Raw genomic sequence first — 18,849 nt, 5'->3', positions numbered from 1 at the left:
CGTGCTGAGCAGCATCCAGAGCTTCCCCTGGCAGAAGCTTCTCTGTCCAGCCATGATTCTGCGTGCTGTGCTTGCCACCTGCTGGATGCAGCCACAAATTTGCTTTACATCTCAAAAGTTGTTACGGTTAGAAACAGCAACACTTCCCTGCCACCTGAAGGATCTCAAGATCCTCACCTGTGGCAAAACTCCTGTACAAATAAAACCAAACTTCCGATGTGGGAGGCCAGTAACTTCCTTGACAGGGTCTAAGCAAGCATTTTCTCATCACCTGCTCATCCCTTTGGCCACTGAAACCCAGTGTCCCCAGTGACCACAACATTTGCAAAACATTCATTGCAAGAGCCATCTCAAAGAGGAGACATAAAAATCAAAGCCATTGGTTACTGATCTTGATCATTTCATGCCAGATCCTGCAGTTTTAAGAGGCTCTGTATCCTAAGCTACTGGTGCATCTGCCTGTGCCATGTGAATAAGCAGGAGCATGCACATTCAGCTGTGTTACTGGAGGAAAGGTAGGAAGGCATTACACCTGGTGTGCTCTGAGGGCAGCACAGACCTCGAATAAACAGGCAAAGAAAGTAAAGGGGAAATCTTTCCTAAATAAAGCAGGGAAATTTTCATTCTCCTAAGGAGTAAGGAAACATTCATCATCTGCCAAATATGCTAGCGCCTAAAAAGAAAAAAAAAAAAAAAAAAAAAAAAAAGAAAAAAAAATAAAACACAAAAGCAAATCAGCAGATATCAAAAAGAACCTGGAGATAAAACTCTCCAGCAACTCTAACTGGGTAGCAGCAGGAAGTAAACCCCTTGGAGCACAGAGTTACTGTGAACAACCAGATGCTGCAGTTTCACAACACCCCAAACTGACAGCTAAAGGGAAGAGCCCACAGGATGGACACCCACACCACTTCCATCACGTATCTGCAACTAAGGCAGGTGCTGAGAAACACGTTATTGCTGAGCCTTATACTCCCCTGCCCACCTATTGGCTGGACACATGTGCATGGGGCAGGCAGAGCAGAGGGGAGGCAGAGGGGACAGTCTGGTCTTTGCTGAGGATCCTTGGCCACGTGGTTGCTACTGAGAGGCAGGTAGGAAATGGCCAGAATATTCTTTGGTGCAAGGACCTACCGTGCCAGCAAAGGAGGGAGTAAGATTTGGCTCTGTATGACTTTGCCATCTTTGGGGAACTTTGGATTGAGCCCTCTTAATATCAAAAGAAAACTGGCTGTAGATGTTTAAGAACAAGCTCCCATTACCTTAAAAAACACAAAGTTAGAACTATTAATATGCAATAGTATGCAGTTATTTTTAAAAGGAGTATCCACAGTGCTTTTCATTCCTGTGATGACCGAAGTAAAATACTACAAACTCTTAGTCTGTCCTTGTAGTCTCCTGTTGTGAGGAACCCAAGTCAGTACTAATGGGAATAGCATATAACCCTAAACACAGGCATTACACCTCCCATTCATTCCAAATTCATTATTTGAATGAACACCTTTTTTTCTGCTGAATAACTACTAAATTACATATTTGACATGTACATGCATAATATCTATTTCTATTTATTGTGCAATAGTACTTTATATTACTCATGTTTTTTGCTCTACTCCCTACTTGCTTGCCCATTGTACGCCCATCCTAAAGCATACTGTATAATCTACACGGGTTAGCCCAAATTCCAACAAAACCATTACAGATACTGTGGGAATTAATCTGGCTTCTTGGCCTAACAATTCCCTCGTGTTTACATTGTTAATCAAGAGGTTGCAGAGTAACCACAAGACCAAAAGCCCTTTACCTTACCAGCATTACTATTTAGGTGATAGTTTCCACTGTCTACTTGAAACTATGACAGCAGCAGAGAATACAGTAAGTTTTCTAGTTTTGCTTGAATAGCTTCAGCAAAGGTTTCTTTCGATAAACCTGATCTCCTTTTTAAGTATACAAAAGTGCAGGTATTCCCAGGGAAATATTTGCCATTGAAAGGAGAAGCAAACCCTTGGGAGAGGGTGGTTGAAGGCCTAAAAGAGGGACTTACTGAATTTGTAAGTATTAAGTGTTAAATGTAAATATTTATTTTTGGTTTTGCAACAGATTGAGAGGAAAAACACACACACACACACACACACACACACACACACAAAGAATAAATCTTTCAGCTTAGTGCAAAGTGAGAATAAATCTTTCAGCTGAGTGCAAAGTGATTGTTCTATCAATCACTGAGTGCACCTCCACAGCGACCTCCCAGCCAAGGCTGAACTAACAAATCCTCAATGCTCCAGCCCAGCTGTCAAGCTCAGTGTCACCAGCGAGCTCTGCAGATGTGGCAGGACACTCGAGGGATAGGGAAAGATCAGATCATGTCTGAGAAGAGCATTGTGTGATCTTTTTAGTGGACTAGTGCCATGGGTTTCAGCTTTGTAGTTGGCAAGTTAGGTAATTTTCTTTTCAATATTTTTGTGCAGTTGTAATTTGCAATTTGTGGACATCAAATGTTTTCTATTTCAATAGCCATAGTTTTATATTGTAGAAGTGTACCTCGATTATATAACAACTTTTACTGTCTGAAGTATTACTAAAATCATACAGGTCACCAATAAATGTCATTGTGAAAGTCATCTCCACTTCTGTGTTAAGCACACAAAGGAAAGAGATCTGTTTCTGTGTTGCTGTAAGTACTATACTCTTATCTGTATAACTACAGCTATATATATATGTGTGTGTATACATATACCTTAGGCAATATCATCCTTAAAGTATTTCTGTGTAATGCTGTAACATTTTATACCACTATTCCTCATTACTTTTAACCCCTATCCTAGCCCAGCTCTCCCTTAAATCTTTGAGATGAACAGGTTGTATCTGCAATTCTTCTTGAAGAGGATACCCAGCTAGCTCCAAAATCACTTGTAGAACAGCAGTTCAGTAATTCATTTCTGTATCCCAGAACAGACTAAGCTAATGAAATTTATTTGGAGTGGAGACGTAGCAAATTGCTAATTTTCCTACATACACGTTGGAGTCTGAAGCCAAATTTAGGCTTAACCTTTTAGAAACTAAATTTAATTTTAGAAACAGATTTATTTAGAATACTGTGTTAAATAAAGGATCACATTGCATTATGAGTAATGGCCTTGAACAGCCTGACTCAGGCTGCCTGTAGCTGAGTATTCAATGTAAATATATCCATTTAGAATATAAGCAGTGCCACATTGTACTGTGGGTGCAGTGGAAACAGCATCAGGTTCCAGAAGGGAACCTGATGAAAATAAGATAATATAATAAGAAGGGATTGGGGATGGGAGGTGGGGTTGACAGTGAAAAGAAGGGTAGATTGGATTTTGCCATTTCTAATTTGTATGAAAATAAAACAGAATTTAGTCTTGCACATCCCTAGTAAACTCCACTTCATACCATGTCTTACAGTGTCACATACTGCAAAAAAAAAAAAAAGTGAAAAACAGTTAAAGGTTGGGCCTATGAAATTTTTATAGCTTATCTGCTGCATAACTTATTTTCCATGTATATTAATTATTCCTCAGCTTTGTGTATTGGCAGCTTTATGTCCTGGTAGTGTTGTTAGGCTACAATTAAGCAAAGGCTCTGGGGCAGGAGAGCAGACAGAGCCATACCTTGGAGCTTTATCATGAGATGATCAGAGGTGACGAACTGTTAGAATAGAATGGAAAACTGTTAGAATAGTTGCTGAACAAATACAAAACTGTAAAGATAATGCCATTAAATAACATTTTAAATGGTTTTTTTTTTTTGAACCAAAGTTAGCTAAATAACTAAAAATAATAAAGCAAAAAGAAGAGAAAATACTGAAAGATAATTTCAATTCCACTTAGAATTACAGAGAATTTCAAGCATCTCCAACTCATATTCTCAAGCAAATGCAAACCTGGCCATTTCTATGAAATTGAATGAATAAACAGAAAAGCTGAAGTTAACAGATGTGTGTAAGATACTAGCAGCTGCTTTGCTACTATTGACTTTTCTTTCAGAAAAAAAAAAAAAAAAAGTTGAATTTTGCACTTGAAATCCATCAGATAATTATATGCCCAGGAAAGGGACACAACATACTGCCTATGGGCTTAGATGAGCTTTGCACACCTAGCCTGAATCCTCCTCCTGCTTAGCTAAGCCTGAATCTTCCTCATGCTTAGTTTATCACATAGTACACAACTACACAAAAAAAAAAAAAAAAAAAAAAAAAAAAAAAAAAAAATTAATTTTGTGAAAATATGTATTCCAGTAGTGCTATTTATTTTTCAAATCACCTATGAAACACTAAAGGATCTAAAATAACTTTGTTTTAATAAGTTTATAGTAATTTAAGTAATTTTCAAGCTTCTATAAGGATTATATTTTGCACTGTAAAAAGATCTCCCAGCATGAGAACCAAGATTCCAGACCCAATGCCCTCTTTCTGTACAGCAGCACCTATAAAGTGAGGCCACGTGTATGATTTGCAGGATGCCTTTCAAAGGCAGGACATAAATAAGTGCCCCTGAGATGTAATGTCACCTGCCAGAGCATTGTTGGTGTTGAACCTGATTTTTGTGATGGGATTATTCTAGATACAAATGAAAAGAAGCAGTAGAAAGGCAGATTCTGTATACTAGACTGTACTATACAGTGCCATTTTTACATGTTAAATTCTGAAGAATTGTGTTTCTGGTATTTTTTATTTTCTTTGCTTATCTATGATGGCTCTCTATACTGTGATCTGTCATTTTTACATGAGAGTACACAGCAGATATGCATTGTTCTGTTTAAAAAGAAAGTAACACATTTTCAGTAGCTTTCTGTCTAACACAACTGCAAAACCAGTAACCTTTTTCACAGAGCCATCTACATCAGAGTGGTTGTATTTTGAAATACTGAAAATATTAAAACAATATGAAATAACTTTAAATGAGTGTCAGTTTAACTTGTTCTTCACACCGTATGTTTAGACTGTTTCTCATTAACCGGCAAATAACTGTGTTTTTATCTTTAACTCAGCAACATGGAGAACCATGTACAGAGTCTGACATGAACACTTGATTCTAGAAAATGTACATTATCTGTACAGTTTATACCCTGCAAATTCTACAGTTGCTCAATTTTTTTTAATCATCAGTGTTTATGATTCAATATCCTGTTAATCAAAGAAGACTTTAAACATTTATTGGAAAAAATACACTGTACTTACTGCTTAAACTTAGATAACATTCTACCAAGGGTTGTGCTCCTACAATTCTTTTCATGAGGGATTCACCATTAATATGCACATCAAATATGTTTTAAGTGCTTGACAGATCAGGACCAAAATGCCAACATTCATTACTGTGATCCAGAAATATGCATTTGATTTAAATGTGGAACTGAACCACAATACTGTCAAGACACTAGAAAAGTACATACTAAATAAAATTAAAAAAAAAAAAACTAAAGGCATATTCCAATTTTTATCTCAGTTCCAGCCCAAAAGTCAACTGCAAACTTTTTAAGCAAGATAAAGTTTTCCTTACACTTCACTGCTTATCTTGGAGCTGTTTAAAGGCTAAATTTTCTGCCAAGTTAGTTCAATTATTTTGACAAGGTTATCCCATGACAGAACATGCCTTTATCTCTCCTGACATATCATTTGATTGATGATTTGGTTATGTCACAGGAGAGGCTGATCGACACCGCAAAGCTCCAGAACTCCCAGCTCCAAGGAGATCGTCACCCCGGCATCCAAACTTGCACAGGAGATCAGTGTGCACAGAGCACAGCAGTGGAATCCAGTTTCACTTATTGCAAAATCAAATTTACTCCCCTGGCCCCATACAGCAATGGAGGCAATAACATCCTGAACAAAAATTATTGTGGGTAGAGATATCCCTGAAATTCAACTCCTATGCAATACCTACAATATTTCACTTACTGATAACTGATTGCCAGCCAGCACATACCATGCAACGCCACTGCTGCACTGGAAGTATGGACTAGAACACTAGGGCTTGTTTTTGTTTGGCAAAGCCTTGCATTTAATTTATCATGTCTACACTTAAATTTTGGGCTTTCCACCCTGTGTTTTTCTCCAAATGGCTATGCATGAAATACTCTCTGGGGGTTAAGTTCATTGTAACAGTGGAGAAAAACACATGGGCAATACTAACAATTTGCTCCAACACACACTGTGTTAATCCCACATTGTTTTTAAATATGTGTTTTCACAGAAAACAAAGGAATCTTAGACTTTCCCTATATGCTTTTAATTTGGGAAATGTTTGATTTCCCAAAAGCACAGAGCAACTCTCAGGAGGTCTCTAAGAAATTTGAAAACAAACAAACATTCTTTTGCACAGGCTTTGAATCACAATTTAGACAGTATTTTAGATGTAAACTGCTGACTACACATTTGACAGGATTTTGCTGGCAGTCATTCCAGTATTTCTTTCTCCTTCAGAAGGCCTCTGAGTAACAGGACATAAAATATTCTTTTAACAGAGGGTAAGATTGAAATATACACTGAATAATAAATATTGGAAGACAGTGCACATCAGTGCAGCTGTGGTTCCTAGAGCTGTGTTACCCACTATTAATTTCATTACGTTGAAAATGGTACAATTTTAAACTAAGAGCCTCTCTAAAAGGCAGAAGAGGTCCGAAGGCTCATTATTATTTCAGGCTCTTGCAAAGATATAAATCTTCAGGAATTATAGGAATTGAAGTTGCAAACTTGCATTTAAGTATACTTTAAACCCCTTGGTATCCTACATTTCAACCTTCAAATTGCAGCTTGTAATAGCAAGCATTGACATCAATGTAGAGAAGACAAAGCAGGTCTATAAACATTGGCCATAAACCTGTCACAGCTGTTCCTGTGTCCAGTCTAAACATGACTTGTAAGGTTTCTGTTAGGCAGTGCCAAAATCTGTTTCTTTCCCATCTAAAATCATATCGCTCTATGGACAAGGTTATAATTTTTAACTTAGTAAATGAGACTTAGCATTTTCAAGATTATGGAAAAAAAAAAAAAAAAAAAAGTAACATCATACCACTCCAGAAGGCTGCCAGCATCCTCCCTTCTTGTTCTTTAGCCCAACCTTTTATACCCTCACGTTCATGCACTGAACCTGTGTGCCCTCTCTTCCCTTGGGTGGTTGCTCAGTGCCCCTGGGCACTCCATGGCTCAGTGCTGCTCACCTGCTTTTCACCCCTGTGCCCACTGGGGATGAGGCTCCCACAGCCCCACTCCCAATTACCACAAACTGTGTGCCTACATACACAAAGACATCCAGGCACTTCAAGAATATTTGTATCATGATACACCTTTATCTTAGCTAAAAATTACATCTATGCTGTCATGAAATGTAAAATGTTTTCCATTATCAAGTTCATACAACAAGGCTTGGATGGAATGGAGAACTTCTACAATTCTTCATAGCAGGGACCACATTCAGACCCATCATCACATTCTTTTCTGGTCACCTATTCAAAAATCAGAAAATATCCCTGCAGACACTGCATTGCAATAATGCAGAACAGCAATATTGAGAAATTGTCAGTGAAATGGTAGCAGGGGAATGTGTGTGTCAGTGTGTTCTGTTGATTTTTGCACATCTAGTTTACAATTTAAAATTGTACCATTTTGAACGTAATGAAATTAATAGTGGGTAACACAGCTCTAGGAACCACAGCTGCACTGATGTGTCTTCCAATATTTATTATTCAGGGCAGGGGTTATGTATGTACGGGGTGCATATTCATTTAAAAAAAGCACAGATCTCAGGGTCTGTTTTTCTTCTTTTTTTCACATACGCTGCTCTTTATTTAGGTATAAATAAAGAGCCCTTTTTATATAATAAATAGCCCTTTTTATTTTGTTTTCTTTTGTTTCCAAACAAGGTTCTCTCTCTTGGTATTCTCTAATGTTATTTGAATCTTGCCTTTCACCTAATCACATTATTTCAATAAACTTGGAAAGGTCCAATCCTAACCCTATAACTCAAAAAAAGAGTCTCAAAACTTCAGACACACAACAGCTCACCCCAAACACCACTTCAGAGCTCACCATCAGCTTATAACCATAAAGGAAGGTAAAAATATAGCAGTCCCCATCCCAACTAAGCAAGCAGATACATCTATCAAACACATAGTTCTTACAGACCACTTCCTCTCTCCAGAAGAGGTGAACATCTTCCTGTGATTATGCCACCAGCTTCTAGAAGAAGAGGGGTTTTCCTGTTCTGCTTTTCCAAGTGAGAGCACAGGGCTGACAGAGAGGGAGCCCCTCCATAGCAGAGCTCAGACTTCTCTCTTCCATTTCACATGTGTACGCTGTTTCTCCTGCTTTGTTGTTGACCTCCTCATTATATCTAATCTTAAAATTAAATATTATGCAGACAAGAAAGACAACAAAGCATTAGAGAAATAGTAAAACCAGATTTTAGGCCAGCCCTGCTTCTGTTCATACATGTAGTCTGCCATTTGCTGGAACACATTTCCTCTCAGAAAGCCGTTTAAGAATGAAAAATCTATAATATAATCTTTTGAACACATCCCTTTAAAATATCTACTTAATTTACTCATCATGTGTATTTTCAAAGTTGCAACCAATTTCATTTAAGTTTCATTGACAAATTATTAAATACTCCCCAGTTTGCCAAATTTTCCAAGGAATACAAATCTTCATGTAAAAATGCTGCTGTGAAAGACAATTCTGTGCAAACTTAGACATAGAAATAAAAATAAATCACACTAAGACATCACCCCATGTGATTTCCTGAGGGAGAAAACCCCATAAGATTTACTGAGCTAGGAACAACATAATAAGAGACAATCTGTGAATTAATACTCAAATCAAAGCATAAGGATTTTATACACTAGAAGATTTACTTTTATCCCCACCAAATTTTTTTTTAAATGTAAGCTCTGTTATTTATCAACTCCGTAGTGAAAAATATTTGTGGCTTTCTTTTAAAAAATGATGAAGCAAAACAGATGCTGCAGAGCAGAGCACAGCGACACAGGGAACTGTTGTTTGCTCACTCTCCAGTGAGCCACGCGTGTTATTTGCAATCATGCAAGCCCTCATTAGGCCAAGTGCTGAGCCACAATGAAGCCTTGCTGCCTTGGGAGCTGTGCACGTGCAATTGAGATCAGGATTTGGCCACGTCCGTGCCTTCCTGGCCCAACAAGCACAATCTTGCTATATAAATTCTTACAGATGCACAGACAGTAACTTCCTGCTGGCGTGCAGCTCACAGAGCTCACGTTTGCCTTTCACCAGGACACTGACCAGCAGAACACCAAGTAAGAGTGCCTGCTCACTTCATTTATCAGCTGCCACAAGCACAGGGATCTCGTTGTGATTCTCTCATGTCAAAGCCCACTCAACCACCAGCCTGCCCCAGAGAACAGTGCCATCCTGTCGCTGTGAGGTGCCCAGTGGGTGCTGAGGCTGTGCCTTGGTCCCGCTGAAGGAGGAGCATTCTCATTGATCTCTCACAGCACAAGGACTTTGTTCCCCATCCAGCACAGGGCTCACAGAGACCCCAGCCCAAATGGGGGGCCCTGTCCCTTGAGAGAGGGTTCCTGGGTGCTGCCCTTCCTGCCTGGCTCCTGGCAGGGTGCACAGCAGGGCACACACATTCTGCTGCCACACTCCTCTAGACCCACACCCAGCCTCTGAGGACATTTTTGTGCCTCAATGAGTCTGATGAGCAGCACCTGAGGGCTCCCCAGCCTGCCCTGGCCCAGCAGCCCATTGCAGCCCAGCCTGGGCTGTGTCCTAGCCCCAGTGATGATGACGGACACTGAGCTCTGTCCCAGCCCAGCTCTGTCTCCATGGCCCTGCTTGGCCATCCCATGCTGTGCCCCTCCCAGGTGCCCTTCACCAAGCCCAAAAGAAGAGCACTGAGAGGTTTGAGGTTATTCTGGCAGTGGTCTCTGGGGCCAAGAGGGGGGCCCCAGAGATCAGGATGTAGAAGTTATCCACTCAAGCTTACTCAATTGCATCCTCCACAAATCCCACATCAGAATTCATAATGACTGGTTAGGATTGTCAAAATAATTTCTCATCTTAGCATCTATCTGCTTTTTAAGACTCAGTCTCATCTGGGGATAAGTTTGAGTTTTGCTGGATATTTATGATTTAAAGGTTTTTCCCAAACCTAGGCAGTCTGCCTGACAAGCATTAAAAACTAGGAAGGGAAGAAATGTGTACTGCAGACAGGTTTGGCCTAGTGATAAAACCCCTTAGAGGAGGAATGTCAGATGGGGTATTGTATTGGCAGCCTGAACTTGCAGCTACACTCCTTCACCATTTTCTTCTCGGCTCATTAGACAAGAAACCAAACATGGGTTCCACATTTCAAAATTCAACCAGTTTAATCAATTCATAAACATTATTTTTCCAAATATAACCACTTCTTTTTGCAACACAGAAAAGGAGAAATTTTGGCACCTCAGCACTGGAAAATTTTAGGAACAGATAGTTTGGATACCTATCAGGAATAACACAGATTATCCAGCTTTGTGACAAAGCCATGGACTAACCAATTGGTCAGAACTTTCTATGGGTTTAGAGACACTTCTGAGCCAGAGGAGGAGCTGATGGAATAATTCAGTTGTTAGATATCAGCTTTCTCAGTTCTTGCTGCAGTTCAAACCAGCAGGCAAAACCCCTGCCTTTCATTACAAACAGTGCTGGCCTTGTGCTAAGGCTACAGTTCATGATACTGACTTTAATTTATAGCAGACAAATACAGCCTGTGATAAGCTTGGAAGTATTAGAAAAGGCCTTGGCAGAGCTTCAGCACAATTTCAGCACAACGTTTTTTTGGTTTCTTGTCCCTTGGGATGGTATTCCTCTACCACAGGTGGTGTTTCACAGGAAATCATTTAAAATCTATGCTATTGAATTACTTTTGACTCTTTCAGAACTTGCAGTCTCTCTCACCAAACAGCCTTCAAACACTGATATCAGGATATGCAGTTCAAAGATGGCAGGAGAGCCTCTGCTTTATTTGTAAATGCTGTTATTTGTTAATTCTGAAAGAGCCACGAGTGGCTTATATTTATATGAACCATTTGTACTGTGAACATATGTGTTTTACAAGGTTCATAATTTTCCCCTTTTGTCAGCATTGGGCTACTTTATAACAAAATTATTACATTTTTCCTAAAAGATCATAATCCTTAAACAGCTATTTCATGAATATGCAATTTTTTACAAATGGAAAAAATTAATTAGTACCTGAAAATAATATCAATGCAACTTAAAAACAAAACCAACTTGTAACATTACACATTCCTGTAATGATCTGCAAAGAGCTCCATATATTTGTATCCCTGTGGCTGTATTGGAGTGTGGCCTGACTTTGAGCACTTCTCTCAAAAAGGGCTCTCCAGGCCGCAGACACTTTCCTGGCAGTAAAAGAAGTATAACCTACATTTAAACCCTTTTCCGTGTAAGTAATTGGAAAACTACCACTTCTGTAAAGCTAGAAAATGATGAAGGGAATGAAGGTCAGCACAATTTCTGAGTGGACTTATATGGACTACACAAGGCAGTCCTTCTCTAACCATGTGGCCTTAGCCACAAGCTTAAGGACTCGTGGTAAAAGTCTATTTGAAGTGCAGATTTTTATTGGAGTTTTTTAATACTTTGTGCTTGTCAGGTTGTTTACATTTGTTTCCATATAGAAGCTTCAATTCTTGCAGTCTCTTAGCCTTCTGCCTGACTGCAGTTCCTCAGGGTAGAGTGAATTAAAAAAAGAACAATTTTATAAATAAAATTTTTTTCTGGATTACAGTGCAGGGAAAAAAATAGACAGAAACACAATGCTCTTACTGCCTAACTCAATTATAGAAAAATAACATCAGTGAGAAAATTACTACTTCCATAATTACTCTTGTCAATAATTGTTTTTCAAAATTCCATTAAAAGCTCTGAGTGCATTTCAAACTTTGAAGCAATGAAGTAGATCCAAGTATGTGTATGTTTATTCTCTCTTACTAAGGAAGATGCACAGTATTTGTCAGCTACAAGAAATGTTTTTGTGGAACTTGTAGGGTCAAAATAGCAATAAACTTAAAGCAGTGTGTATCTTGACGGATTTAAATACAAAATATGCATATTATGTTGCCAGTTCGATGGATTGTGGTGTTTTTCTCTCCTTCTCAGGGCAAGCATGGAATGTTTTAGACAAGAATCAAAAGAAAGGAAAATTATATTTCTTTTAGTCATTAAAAGCATAGCTTTCCTGTATTTTAACTAAATTCTGTTTGAAAGGGGAAAAAAAGGGAAAAAAAAAGTCTGAATCAAAGAGATAGGAGATAGGACACAGTTAAATTGATTAGATTGCCTCTGGAACAGAGGTATGTGTATTGCCACATACACCATTGCCAGATCTTCAGTACAAAATACTTCCATGCTTAGGAATAAATCAGAGCCAGGATTAACAAATGACAGTATCTTCTTTAACAGAGAGAACAGTTCCAGAGAGATTAAGAACAGGTTTCATCTGTCATTCAGTGCCTTGACCAGAGAGTCCACCAGGATCTCTGTTTCTTCTTTCTTTGCTACATTTCCTAGAGCCATATCTGGAAAGATAAAGGCCTCTTAGTGTCACTGGCCCAGCCTTTGCAATGAAAAACTCATAGAGGAGCAAAATGTTGAGGAAGATGTTTTGCCTGGAAGCACAAGTTCATCCTCCCAAGCAACATCTACCCTTCACTTTGTCCGTTTTCCAACAACAGCTGCTGGTCATCTGTCATATGAATATGCTTTCAATATACTGGGCTTGAAGCAGCTGAGCCAACTTGAAAACAATTTCAAAAACAAGTTTATAGACAAAGGCAAAGGAAATGACCTGTAACATTGTAGACACAATATGTTCCACATGAGAGCTCCATCAGCTGAGTTTTTACCAACTCAGATATTTTATTATCGTTCAAGGTCTTCAGTTTTCATTGTGCTGTTTTTGTTAGTAGGTCTGGAATACCTCTTCCTTCCAACCTGCATTCCCATTATTTTTTGTGGTTCTTTGGTCCCAAAGGAAAAGTAGAAGTAAAACAGCCATTTAAGTGGAAGGCTCCACTGCACACTCCTGTGCAACTACAGCAAAGTGACTAAAGTGGCATCGATGACTGAAGCAGGATTTGCTTTTCTAGTAGGTGTGTGAGGAGAAGGTACAAGCAGGTGCTTCCTTTCTTTTGTGGCTATGAAGAGACAAGAATGTGTCAAAGGAGAAGTGACACAAAATAGTTTAAAATTAATAGTTTTTCTTCCAAGCAATTCCCATGCAAAATTTGACAAATCTTCCTTGAACAAAGTGATCCACCTTCCATCCACCCACCACTCAAGCCATCACAATTTAGTGAAATGTAAGTTAGATAGACCACAAATCTAACTATTATGGATATTAGGGTCACATCTTAGAGCATAGTGAAGGAGAAAGTTGATGAAGAGGGCATTCTCTCACCTTTTACTCTGCATAAATCCTTAACTTGATCTAGAATTACTTCCAGTAAGCCAAAGTAGTAATTTTTGTTTGATGGCAAAATCTCTTAGTTCAAGTTCCAGAAGCTTGTTATTCAGTGACAGGGAGGTACTGAACATCATGACCTGTTCTCATTTTCCTCACTGGATAACAATTACCAGTTTCTTCAAACATTAGAGAAGTTTCAGCAATTTACCTAATTCAGAAAATACATTGGGACAAAAGCAGCATTAAGAAAGTAAAATATTTAATTAAAAATTATATGAATTAAAACCAAGCAAAATCCCAAACTTCACATATTCTGTTCTAAGCCTTCCAGTGAGACAACAAAGTCAAATGTGAGCAACATACTGAACAAACCAAGGGGCAGCTTTGCTAAGACAGCAAAATCTTTGGTGGCAAACCAGGAGGAAAAGATTCCCCTACCCTTCTAGAAGCTGCAAGTAGTAAAAATCAGCTAACCACAATAGGGAAGCAACCTCACCTTTTACTATGAAGCTTCTCAAGGTAGGGTAGGAGTATTATGGAGTTTTATAGGGGAGAAAATAGTATTTTTATATCTATATCTAAAGATTCTATTTTTTTCTATTCATATTTTAATTATTATTTTATCTGGCCAGGCTGTTGGACCAGATTTCCTGATGACATTTGCACACAGCCAGCAGCTGAGCTGCTGCATGGTGGGAGTCCTTAGTCACACACATCATGGGTGTGACATACTGGCTGCAGAATACAGCACTGGGCCTTGGGATGCCTTTTCTACCTTTTCTATGAAGCACTACTACAGCAACATTTCCACATCAAAATAATTTTTTCCCTTTTTTTTTTTTTTTTTTTTTACCAGAAAACATTTTAAATAATTCACAGAAAATGTAAGGATTTCAGGTAGCTGTGATGTTTCAGAAGGAAGTGGATCAAAGCATGGTCTCTCTCTTTACTCCTCCTTCACCCCTTCCTAGTAGATCTGATTTCAGGGTTGGAAGCTGAGAAGTGCACCAAAATATAACTTAGAAGCAGAAATTAAATTAATAGCAAAAAACCTGTGTTGAAAACTGGACCTGCTCAGTCCCAGTGTTTGTGTATTACAACCTAGTTTTACAAACTGTTTCAAATCAGATTGAATTTGAATCAATTTTCTCTTGATTGTGCTTTACCAAGCAAAAAAAAGGAAATAATTTAAACATCTGGAGTTGCCTGGGTGTAATGCAGAAGAATATGGATACTGAATTTAAAGCAGCTATCTTATCTGTGATGCCTAATATTTCCATGTGTGTAGGCAAAAGTATTCCCCAAGAATTGTGCACTTTATGCTCTGAAACTTGCTTCTCTTTTGCTTCATTGAGGCTCTTTTCATACAAGTTTAACAGATATTTGTCCAACTGAATTTACTTTCAGATGAATTCATGAAAATTAAATTTGACTATGGTGACAAGATTAATTTGTTTGCACTCTGTCTTTTCCTTTGTTCCATGAAACGTACTGTTTGCTAAAAATAGCAAATTATTCATTTTTTTTAAAGTCCACTGTTATCTTTTGTAGTTGAACTTCTTTTTTGAATAAAAGGAACCTAGGAAAAAATCCATACCTCAGTCAGATTTGGTTCCACATCCCTCAGTAGCACGGATTTGATTTGTTGTTCATTTTTTCCCAGTGATATCTCACAAATAATTAATACACTTCCTTAAAACAGACAGGTTCTCTGCTCAGTGTGAGTTTTGTTTACTTACATGTTCACAGAGGAACAAAGAGTGCCAAGATTAATTCATTCAACTTAATCTGCTCCCCCATACTCTGGTAATGAGTGAGCTCTCACTAGTTTTTGCAATTAGTATGTTTTGATAATGCAGTCCAAGTAGAGATTATTAGTCCAATTAATTGCTTTGAGAAGAGTTTTTTGAATACTCTTGATCAATTAATAACTGTCAGTCTGTTTAAGAAGGAATATATTTTTACATGAACAAACTGATGTGCAGAATCTATTTGAACTTTTTTGTTTGGTATTTTTACATGCGGGTTTGGGGTTCTTTTTTTTTTTTTTTTTTCCCAGTATGTTTTTTGAAGTCTAACTCCAAACTCCTCTAGAAAGTAAGAAGGGAACTAATTTTATTGATCTTTTCATGAATGTTTTGCTGGGAAGGAAGCCAGAGAATTAGGCAAAGTTTTATTTGATTATAGTAGACTTCCACTTTCATCTGTAGCTTGTAAATTTGGGTTATTTCAGTAGATGTGAACAGAAAACTTTATTAATTTCTAAACAGTCTTGTTTTTCTGAAATGGTAGAACTCCCTGACATTTGCCCAGGTATAACACCAGTTGATATAACGTGTCTCTCAGCAAAGGGCACTGGATTTCAAAATCATCCAGAGCTGAAGGATCTATCTAAGCACTAGGCTTCAGATTTATCAAGCCTGCAGATTAAGTACAAGCTATGCAGGAGAAAAATGTTCATCATTTACATCACCCATGGGGGCCATCACACACAAAAAGCAAAACAGAACCGTAAATTACACAGCAATCTGCAAAAAGAAATTTCAGTTAGGCCTAAAGGTGGAATCAAGCTGCTCAGCCCACTCTCTTCCTTGAATCTCTCCTGTTGATGTTTTTTTTATGCATCCTGGACTCTCCTGTTAACTCTCATCTGCCTTTGCTCCCACTCGTGGTGATCCTGCTGTGCTCGGTTAACACCAATAGAGCATCACTATCTGGATCATATTTAGTGGGATGAAATGGAGATCCATCTGTCTGTCTAAATCCTTCTGTTCAAATTGGAGGTGGATGAGTGCACACTGACAGTCTGATTTACCTTCAGCCCCTGCAGAGCCCAGGATGGGAATTAGGGGAATACTGAGGAAGACAACATGCTAACAGTCTGAATTACGCACCCTGGAGAGGCCTCAGCAGTGGGCAGACACTCCTGTGTCTTGTTAGAGAACAATTCTAGCACCACCTCAGCAGCATCTGGTTCTGGCATTGCTGGAGATATTTATAGATGAGAATGATATGCTGACCTACCCCAGAAGAGAAACTCCGAGACCCATCAGATAGAACCTGCACAAAGATGGGAGATGAAACTGGCTTCTATTAGTAAGAGCACCGAGTGTCTGCTTACTCCTGTACTTTTCTAGAGCAGGAATTTTTGCTGCAGTTATGATCTCACTTCACACCATATGCTGATTTCAGTGCCTTAAATTTGTAAGGAAAAGAGCCATATGCTTCTGTGTGTCTTTGAGCTGTCACTGAATCCTGCCATGACCCTGCTAGCCTCACAAAGATCATGGCACAGGCTCGAGTATGAGAACTGGCCACAGTCTTGTACATGACAGAAAGCTCAGCCCAAGGACCAGCTGATTAAACAGATGTCCCTAACCAGTGGGTGTGAGGTCAGTCCTTCTCATTGCTTCATTAAACATCTTTTTTGTGTTTGGCACTAAACAGATTCTCACTGCTTGGTTTCTCGGAATTCTGGTACTGCAAATACCTTTATTCACTGCTTCTATTTTAGTATATTTCACACATTTTTTCAAACAAATATGAATTTGAATACATATTATATGTTCAGCTTCTAGCCAGGGTAATAAAATACTTTATAAATCCTAAGCAACCTGTGCATGGATCATACAAGGAAGCTGCAATACTACAGTCAATCCTGATAACTAGAGGCCAATAGTAAAAATATGATACTTATTTCACAGGAGATACATTGGCAAGAATCCACTGAATGTACAAAATAACAAGTTACAAGTTCTGCTGTTTCTCCCCTGATGAGTCAATAACAAAAGTACAAAGACATCCCAAAGTTATGAGAGCTCCCTCTTTTTTTGCTCCATACCCTTGATCACATCACTTCAATTCTTTTATCTTCTTATCCAGTACCTGTTCACCTATTAAGTAGCAAATGTGAAAAAAAAAATTAAAAAGAAGATACCTACACATAGCTACCAAAACAGTAGGATATGAGCATGTCCCAGGGCCCAAAAGTTGAAAAAGGCTTTGATGAATTAAAAGAATATTAATAATATATAAATAAAGAGAAAGTACCAAGAAAGCTTGGCTCGTATGCTGGATAGCAGATTCTGCTGATCCTGGCCTCTTCAAAGTATTCTCAAAGGTCTTCAGAATATATTCAGTAGTTTTACTCTTTAAAACTAAGGATAGAATTTATTACCTTAACAAATAAATGATCATAAGAGGGTGCCCATACATCAAATACATGTGCCTGGTCTGGGGCACATGCTAGGACTTTGCTACATAACATACATAAGCAGTGTTAAGATTTGCACATTGCTGATCTTTTGGAACATAATAAATATTAAAGAATATTAAGAAGATAAATTTGTCAGTCAGGAATTGTAAGAACTGACAATATTTTGTGACTAAAAAAAGGTGGACTTTTTAAAAATGTAGATCAACAAACTATTGGATTCAGGAAATCTCTATCTACTGAAACGCCCATAAAAAGAGACCCTATTTATCCTCATAATTTTGGACTCTGTTTGATAACAAATGGGATGAGAGGCTTCTTAGGATAAAGGATACTTCTGAAATGCTAACATTGATGTGGTTTTTTTTCCTTTTATCAGTCTGTGGGTAGCCTCCATATGCTTTTCAAAGTGGAGTACCAGAGTAATTCCATTCCAAAAACTGAAATAAGAAATTACTACAAAGATGAATTTCAGCTGGAATGTAGCCAATTATTTACAGGGAATATTCTTTGTGAGTGACAGCATCATAGGAGGCTGTATTTTTAATCATTTATAAAGCAAACAACTACAACAAAATTGCAATTGCTGACACTGTTTTTACCTCCAGTTATGTAAAGTATAAGACAAAATGCCCATCCTGAAGGAAGTTACCACACATTCTCCTTTTGGATTTTGCTACTTCCTTGATTACAAAAAAATATTCATTTTTCCTTCTGAATCTATTCAGAGATATAGGTAATGCTCTGCTCTCTGTAACAGGCCAAGGTTTACTCAACCATGGCCAACTGATGATGTTGGCTTGTAACCAGATGCTAAAAAGAACAGATGGCTTAACCAAATCTGATTTGCTCTTTTATTTATCTTTATGCTGCCCCTTTATCAAGTATATATACAAGTATTAAACATTTATGTTATACAGTTAGAAGAACAAGACAATGTTTGGAGCTAGTTTATGAACTAACAACCTGATAAATATCCATCCTGAGATGCAAAATAAATCACTTAAGTAAGATTCCAGGTCAATGTTTGTTTCTGATGTGGTCTGGGATGGAAACTGCAAAAACTGCCATTACAAATTCTGGTATTCAGTGATGCTTGCCAACTCAGTAGTTGATGCTGCATCACTGATTGTTTGGAGAAAAAAAACCCAAATGTAA

The 18,849-nt window shown here is 38.2% G+C and overlaps 1 protein-coding gene across 1 annotated transcript in view; it reads right to left on the bottom strand.

Moving 5' to 3' along the window:
• Window positions 1–12,868: 12,868 nt before the first annotated feature.
• NCBP2 (nuclear cap binding protein subunit 2) overlaps window positions 12,869–18,849 on the bottom strand; it is a 40,051-nt gene continuing 34,070 nt past the window's right edge. Inside the window, exons 5-6 of the transcript XR_008432527.1 lie at window positions 13,473–13,686; window positions 12,869–13,209 (exon numbers count right to left, since the gene is read on the bottom strand). The gene's annotated coding sequence lies outside the window, so the exon portion shown is untranslated. The remainder of the gene's footprint in view (window positions 13,210–13,472; window positions 13,687–18,849) is intronic.

This window comes from Vidua chalybeata, chromosome 10 (assembly GCF_026979565.1).
Source record: "Vidua chalybeata isolate OUT-0048 chromosome 10, bVidCha1 merged haplotype, whole genome shotgun sequence".
NCBI lineage: Eukaryota > Metazoa > Chordata > Aves > Passeriformes > Viduidae > Vidua > Vidua chalybeata.
The sequence above is the reverse complement of the archived record's forward strand: the minus strand, read 5'-3'. Positions and strand labels throughout refer to the sequence as shown.